Source organism: Mastomys coucha, unplaced genomic scaffold (assembly GCF_008632895.1).
Source record: "Mastomys coucha isolate ucsf_1 unplaced genomic scaffold, UCSF_Mcou_1 pScaffold5, whole genome shotgun sequence".
Classification (NCBI taxonomy): Eukaryota; Metazoa; Chordata; class Mammalia; order Rodentia; family Muridae; genus Mastomys; species Mastomys coucha.
Genome location: NW_022196911.1, coordinates 75,472,266 through 75,480,615, shown reverse-complemented (window position 1 = coordinate 75,480,615; position 8,350 = coordinate 75,472,266). Strand labels below are relative to the sequence as shown.

Here is an 8,350-nt window from a genome sequence, read left to right as displayed (position 1 = left end):
TCCTCTTACTGGTTACAAAGAGATTCTGGTTAATAGACACTTTCAAAGTTTCTCACCTTTCTCACTGGAGAAAAGGGTAAGTGGCTTAAAGCAGGCAGATTTCTCACCAAACGAACACAGCACACTGGCTTTGCATGCATTCCAAGCTAGACTGTATCTGTGTCGAAGGGCATGCTGGTGGAGCCAAAGGCTCCAAGGTTTGGGAACAAGGAACTCAGGCTTGAGTGCAGGACCTGCCAGTCATAAGCCCCAGGACATCGATAGATCCTGGGGACCAGAACTAACACAGGTCCCAGCATTCCCACTGTTACCACTTGCACCCAGGGCCCCTTGATTGGATTTTTCCTGAATTCTTGAGCACCTCCCTGGGAACCCTGTCTTTTTTTCCTGACTCACTCTGGAAGGGGCAGCATTCCTCAGAAGGTTTAGGCATCTCCTAGCAAGATGTGAGCACAGGATGGCTACAGAATTCTTGGTTAGATATCATCATGAATTTCAAGGCAGCGGCAACAGAGGGTTCAGCCAGGCACAGGTCTGTTCAGAGCACAGGGCTTTGATTGACACTTCCTCTTGGCCCCAGGAAGCTGGTCCTGGGCATATATTTGAAAGTATGTGGACATCGTTCATCTAAGTCAATGTCTTAGTTACTATTCTATTGCTGTGAAGAGACCACGGCAGACTATTAGAAGAAAGCATTTCACTGGAGGCTTGCTTACACTTTCAGAGGGTTAGTCCATGACCATCGTGACAGGAAGCAGGTAGGCATGGCAATGGAGCAGTAGCTGAGAGCTTACCTCCTGACCCAAAGGCAGCAGGCAGAGAAAGAGACTAGCCTTGGCATGGGCTTTTGAAACATCAAAGTCCAGCCCCAGTGACAGGCCTTCTCCAACAAGGTCATATCTCCTCCAACAAGGCCATACCTAATCCTTTCTAAATAGTGTACCAACTGGGAACTAGACATCCAAAGAGATGAGCCTATGGGAGCCATTTTCATTCAAACCAAATCAACAAAACATGAATATGAAAGCTAACACATATCCGACAAATGGAGATCAAAACGGCTTCATCTAAAGGTGGGGTTTAGGGCCACAGGTGGAGGAATTGGCCCAGCAAGGATAAGGCCCTGGCTTCCACCCCCAGTATCCCCCCATGCACACACCCCTACACCCACATACACATGCATGCATGCGCAAGAGCAGCAAAATAAAAAGGAGAGTTTACAGTGAATAATACCTGACCATTATAGTCAGGTTAAGTCGCTGTAGATGGAACCCAGGGTCTCTGGCATGCAAGGTGTTCTAGCCTTGAGCTACACCCAAGCCTTTAGCTATACCCCAGCTCGCTTTTTCATGAGTTAACTTGTGACCAGAACTATAAAGACTTTGGTTGAGCCATGGGAGAGACAGTAACATGGAGAGGTTAAAAAGTGACAGGGGACAAGGGTGGGCTATGACTAAGCAGAGGGTTGGCAAGGGTGCCCATAGTTCTTATCTTAAAAGGGCAGGACAGATAGATAACAAAACCAGGTCTAAGGACGAATCAAAAGACATGGAAGCAGGAAAGCAGGAAGGATATAGATTCCTGGAGTGTTATGGACTCAGAAGATGAAAGGAACAAGATAGAGCTGGTGTCGCAGCATATGGCTGGGACCTAGGACTCGGGAGGTAGAGGCAAGGGGACCTGGAGTCCAGAGTCATCTGCACCTGGGTATCAAGTTCAAGGCCCATCTGGGCTGAATGGGATCTGTCTCAACACCAGAGGAGGAATAGGGAAGGGATATAAATGAGCTAGATTCTCATGGTTCTTACCAAGGATGCTGGTCTAAAGTTAGACATCAAGGTGGATATGTGCATTAACTTGAGTCATGGAGCACACAGGAAGTAGGTGAAATAGTTTATTCTCGGGGAAGCTGGGGTGAAAGGGGAAGAGTGCAGGAGTCTGGTCTCCGATCTGATGTCTCAGCACCTTCCTGTATTGTCTTGATAATCATTCAAAGGTTAAGTGGGGGCGGTACTCTATTGCCCCATATAAGCCAGTAACAGGGTGTCTTAGGGTTACTGTTGATGAAACACCATGACCAAAATCAAATTGGGGAGGAAAGGGTTCATTTTGCTTATGATTCCACATCACTGTTCATCATTGAAGGAAGTCAAGACAGCAATTCAAACAGGGAGGAACCCAGAGGCAGGAGCTGATGCAGAGACCATGGAAGAGTACTCCTTACTAGCTTGCTCTCCTTAGCTTGCTTAGTCTACTTTCTTAACCCTAGGACTAGCAGCCCAGGGGTGGCCCCTCCCACCTTAATCACTAAGTAGGAAAATGCCCTACAGGCTTGGCTACTAATTGGGAAAATACAACTTCATATTATGGAGGCATTTTCTCAATTGAGGTTCCTCTCTAACAACCCTAGCCTGTGTCAAGTTGATGTAAAACTAGCCAGCACAGAGGGAAAGGGGCTGATCTCAGCTGGTAGCCACAGGGTTTCATTTTCTCATGTGGCTCCTGGTAGCTGGAATCTGATACTTACAGCTTAATGATCTACAAGGATGATTTGGAATATTGTGTTTGGATCGTATCCAGTCCTTGAACCAATCAGGGTAGGCTAGATCTGGCTTCAGGAAGATCATGTAACCACTTGGTTTTCAGGACAGTTAAAATATTCCAGGACCAGAGTACAATAAAAAAAAAAGTCTGTGTTCCTATGAGATGGCTCAACAGACAAGGGAGCTTGCCTTGAAAGCTTAGAGACCTGAGTTCAATCCCCAGAATCCATGCAAAAGTGGAAGGGGAAAATTGACTTCATAAAGTTGTTCTCTGACCTCCACATGTTACTGTAGCAAGTCTCTCCTGGACAATAACAATAACTGCATTAATGGTAGTGAAGGTCAGTCATCTTAGCTATGCAGATGGCTGAGGCAGAAGGATCACAAGTCCAAAGCCTGCCTGGGTTTTGGAGTAAGGTCAAGGTGGGCTTGGGCAACTGAGACCTAGTCTGAAAACAAAACAAATTTAAGGGGTAACTCAGTGCTTGCCTAACACATTCAAGGGTTCAGTTCCCAGCACAGGCACACACACACACACACACACACACACACACACACACACAGAGAGAGAGAGAGAGAGAGAGAGAGAGAGAGAGAGAGAGAGAGAGAGAGAGAAACAGAGACAGAGACAGAGACAGAGACAGAGACAGAAAGAGAGAGACAGAGATTTCCAAGAGGTAAACTACCCCCGGGAGGAAAGAATGGATGCTGTAGGGATGAAGGGAGATGTTCCTGGTACTCATCATCATCCTTGATACCAAGTGCAAAGTATGTTAGATGTAGAGATACAGATGAAGGCAACATGGAGCTGTGACTGGGACCTCAAGAGTTTCAAGGACCCCTCCCCACTCCAGGCTCCCGAATACTGAAGAACAGTAGAGTTACATCCCCTTTCTGTTCAGGAGTGACCTCACTCTTAAGCCTATTTCTCCATCAGACATTCCAAGACAGAAATTCCAGGCTGGCTTGCTTGGACTTCAGTAAGCTAAGTAAGCACAGAGCCTGGCACACAGTTGGTATTTCCCTCAGTCCCAGGGCCTAGTAGAGCCCACCCACTGACACTCTGCCTTCCTTTTGGCCAAAATGAGCCACATTCATTCCAGCTTGCTTAGGAGCAAGCTACCTCCTTAGAGGTGCTTCATTATCTGATCTGTAGAAGGATACCAGAGTTATCCAAACACCTAAAATCTCTGAGTAACTGAGCTAAAATGGCCATTTCCCTCACAGCTAGATCACAAGCAGAAAAGGGCCTGGTACCTCAGAGACTGGGCATACTAATGGGGAATTTTAAAATTGAATATATGAATGGATAGAGTGGTATAGGAAGCCCTAGACTGAGAACTTTTAAATAAAACTTTCATGAGACCAGTTTACCACCACAGACTCCTAGAAGCCACTCCATTAAGCTCAGGGATCAGCTAAGGACAAGCAGAGAAAGCAAAATGGCCTCTCTACATGGAGACTGGAAGGCAGGACAAACCAGGAGAAAAATGGACAATGGTTCTTGCTTGAGCACATTTGTTAACCACCTGCCATGCAGCAGGTAGACCAGATACACCCCACCCCACAAGAGTCAGGGAGCTGATGTCTAGGGTCTTACATGTGAAAGGAAGATTGCCCCTGAAGAGTCTGGGGTGTGAACCCCGTAGCTGCACTGTCTGGTTTTACAGTACATTTTTGTGAACCTCTTTACTAAGCCCACCCAACATTCATCACTTCAACTGCATCAGGCATCCCTACCTGGGTTCCCTGTGCCAGTTGTGTGACCTCAGACAAGTCTTTCTACCTTCACAAATCCATTTCCTCAACTAGAAAATGAACCTGCTGTCCACATGCAAACATACATACACCCAAGACACGATACTTGAACATTCAAACCAGTTTTATTCAGAACAACCAAAGTCTGGCAATAGCCACCATCCTCAAGATGGCTAAAACAAATGCTGCCCATCCTGCAGAGGAGTGGCTAACCCCCTACTGTACACAGAGGATGAATCTTGAAAACACTCTAAGAGAAAGTAGACACACAATACCACATGGCCATCCAGAAAAGACAGGCAAGTGGTAGGCCAAGACTGGAGGACTGGCCATCTAAGGGATGGATGGAGCTGCTCTGGTGGTGACCTGCTGGTGACAGATACAAGGGTGTGTGTTCCTGAAAAACTACTCGGTGTTTTCCTTCTTCTTTGTTGGCTCCATCCTCACGTGCAGACCAACTTGGCCACCAGCAATTCCAAGCTGACATCCTGTCAACTCCTGTGAAAAGAAACGGTTGAAGTCCCATGGTGGGAAAACCCAGCAGTCTGCTCCCAGGCCTGGAACACAATGCCTACCCCTAAAGACAAGGGGTGAGGCCGGCCATACCTGAACCCTGGTGAAACAGAGCAAAGGATGACCTTTTGGAGGAACACTATATCATCAGAAACAAGATCCATGGAAAACTGACAGCCGCCTGTCCCTCTACCTACCCAGTAGGTAGAGGCATTACCAGACAGCTCTGCAATGGCCTAGCCATTAGGAACAGACCCTACCTCCATCCAGGATTACTCCTGACACAGAAGTCAAACAGGAATGCAGATGGGCATGGTGGTGCACAGCTATAATGCTAGGGCTCTAGAGATGGGGCTAAAAGGATTATGAGTTCAAGGCCAGGCTGGGCTATATAATAAGACTCTGTCTCAAATCACAAAAAAAAGGGCTGGAAATATATCTCAATGGTAGAGCACTTGCCTAGTATGTCTAAAGCCCTGAATTCAAATTCCAGGACCAAAAAGGGGGAGGGAGATTGGGGGGTTACAGAGGGAATACTGCTTCTTTGCAGTCCTACAAAACAGAAAGCCACTGGGTGCCTGCCCCCAAGACATCTGACAGGGACGGGGAGCTGTGCAGAGGTCCCGGGTCTAAGCCAGAGCACAAAGCTGTCAGCATCTGAACTTAAATCTTCCCCGGAGATGGATACCTCCTCCTGCCCTGGCCTTCAGTAGCCCAAACCTCAGGGAGCCCAGAACTGAGGCAAGACCTGCAGCTCAATCCAGAGCCATCCACCCAACTGAGTTCAGGGCCAGAGGCCAAAGAAGCAACTATCAGGAGAGGTTAGCCTTGCAGGATCAACAGCAGAAGACAGCAACTACCATGTGAAGACCCAAATGTCGCTTCTGTGTTGGGCAGTGTACCTACCCTCCAAGGGATCAGCATCCCCACTGAAGGCATGAGTGTTCCCAGGCTCAAGGGTCCTCCTGGAAGGGAAAAGGCAGGCAGAAACTGTCAGATCTGTATGTAAAACAGACATTCTATAGAGGACAGAGAGGACGAGAGCCTTCCCAAGGTGGCTGCCCTTGATCTGACCCCAGTACCTGAGCTCAGAACTCTTGGTTCCACTGTGACAGGGGTTTGTGGCCCAGGTAGGACAAGGCCATTGAGGGTCATTTCCCCTCCCGACTGAGGTGCTAGCCGAGTCAGCCTGTACTGCCATCCTGCTTTCTAGAAAGCAGGCTTCATGGATACCACTGCCAAGAGTGTGAACGCTGCTGCAGAGAGAGATGGGCAAAGAAAAGGGCATGAGTCAGCCTGAGAAAGGGGAAAGGTCTGTGCCAAGCTGGGCAAGAAAGGCTCCATCACTTGCCCCCACCCTCCACCCCCTCCAAAGGAAGCCCGAGGGCCTGGCCCAGAGCCCAGAGGCTCCAGGAAGAGTGTTCTCAACTCCCATCCGCCAATTCCAAGGCAGGCTGGCTGTCTGGCTCTGCCGACCTGCTGGAAACAGCTACCCATTTCCTGGAAGCCAACAATGGAGCCTCGGTCAGCTCACTGTGCTGACGACCAACTCAACTCATCCTTGGGCTGTGCTTCCAGAGCTGATTTGGCAGAGGAGGAGAGGCAGTTTGCCAAATACCATGACACCCCAGTAATAGGGGCTTTCCCTCCACACAGGCCCCAAGCATGCTACATTCCTTCCTGGCTGTCCCTGAGCAGAGAAGCAGCAGGCAGCGGTCTTAACACTGTCACCCTGAGGCAGATGACCTGAGCCCAGGCTATTCCTGCCTGTAATATGGACTTACCTGTGTCCTACCTTGAGCTTGGATTAGTGATAGTGTGACAGACAGAGGGTCAGACCAGTAGACACTTGCTATCTGGAAGCTAATGGGAGTGATCCACCCGACTGTGGGTCAAACACCTTGCTCCCACCCACCTCTGGATACAATGACCAAGTGGTTGCTATTAAATATTATACTAGGGGGCTGGAGAGATGATGGCTCAGCGGTTAAAAGCTCTTGCTGCTCTTCCAGAGGACCTGTGTTCAGTTTCCAGCACCACATCTGGGCAGCTTACAACCACCTTTAACTCCAATTCTAGAGGACCTTGACCATCTGTCTCTTTTGGCCTCTGTGGGCACCAGCATACACACAGTACCTCTAAGGGCAAACATATACGTAAAAACTACTCTATGTTTCTTATATATTAACATGAATACTACTATTATGCCAGAAGCGTTGCTCCTCTTGGGAGTCAGAATTGGAGATGTGAATCCCAGCTCTGCCATTTCCTGTACTGTCCTCAGTAAGTCCCCTGGTCCCACCCTCCAAAGGGCTCTCTTCAGTTGCCTCTTGTGCGCCTGGAGCCTAATGGTTCTTCCTGGCTATTTACCAAAACACAAAGGCATGCAAGAAAAGCCAACAGCAAGCCCAGGCACCCGCCCCAGGGTCCTCTTGATCCCTGCAACTCTGATCTAGGCTGTATCAACAGACATCCAGATCACAGGCCTTTAACACTCCTCAAGTGACTCAAAGGGTCAAAAGGCCGGACAGAGCTGTCAGTCAAGGACATCCGCTCGGATGCGCCGGTTCCCTCCAGCAAGATCTCTTGAGTTCCTGGCTGGAAGGCAGTTGTGGCAGACATCTCTATATCCTCCTTGGAAAAATGAAAGAAATCCAGGCTCCCAAAGGCACAGGCCTGTAGCTCACTGGATGAGAGTCCTGGCTCCCATAAAAAGTCCCTCTTCAACTCAGTGGATAAAAGTGTTTGCCCTGCAAGATTGACAGGGTTCAATCCCTGGAACCCATATGAAGGTGGAAAACCTGACAACTCGCAGGATAGAACATTTTTAAAGTCTCCATCAAGATGGCTCCACAAGTAAATGGCAGCTTGATCCCAGGAGACCCGCAGCCAGCCCTCAGACTGACACGTGGGCACATGGCACATGTCCCTCCCCTCCAAAAATCCCCATCCAGTTAATGGGGTGTGGCCAGGAAAAAAAGTGTGAAGGCTTGGCTCACAACAGACAGTTCAGGGATGTGCATTTAGGAATTTCATTCTTCCCTTTGATCCAATGCTCAACGACATTTGAGAGCAATTCTTCCTATTTGGGAGGAATAGACATCATCAGTTTGCTTTTTAGGAACTAATGTATTAGGCCAGGCATAGTAGCACATACCTTTAGTCTCAGCTTGGGAGGCAGAGGCAGGTGGATCTCCTGTGAGTTCTGGTGTGTGTGTCCAGAAATCCACCAAACACTCACCACCTTATTCTTTGACAGGGTCTCTTCACTGAACCTGGATTTGGCTAGACTGGGTGGCTGGCCAGGCCCACAGAACAGTGTCTGTCTGTCCACCTGAGCTCACAGGTGAGCCACCATGAGTCCAGACTGGAACCTGTGATGAGCTCTTTACTGAGCCATCTCCCCAGCTCTGTACTATTGAAAATGCTCTGGTAAAGAATGAGGACCACGGGAAGGAACAAGGAGGTTTGAGGCAGGGTCAGGCAAGGGCAAAGGGGCTCTATCAGCAGTCACCCTTGTCCATTTCAAATTCAAG

General features: G+C 48.7%; 1 long non-coding RNA gene across 1 annotated transcript; it reads right to left on the bottom strand.

The window, feature by feature from the left end:
- Nucleotides 1-4,413: 4,413 nt before the first annotated feature.
- On the bottom strand, nt 4,414-6,248 carry LOC116078406. The gene is made up of 3 exons (XR_004113530.1): nt 5,897-6,248; nt 5,721-5,779; nt 4,414-4,799 (listed from the first exon to the last, which is right to left on the bottom strand). It is a non-coding gene; the product is annotated as an uncharacterized LOC116078406 (long non-coding RNA).
- Between the last annotated feature and the right edge of the window lie 2,102 nt (nt 6,249-8,350).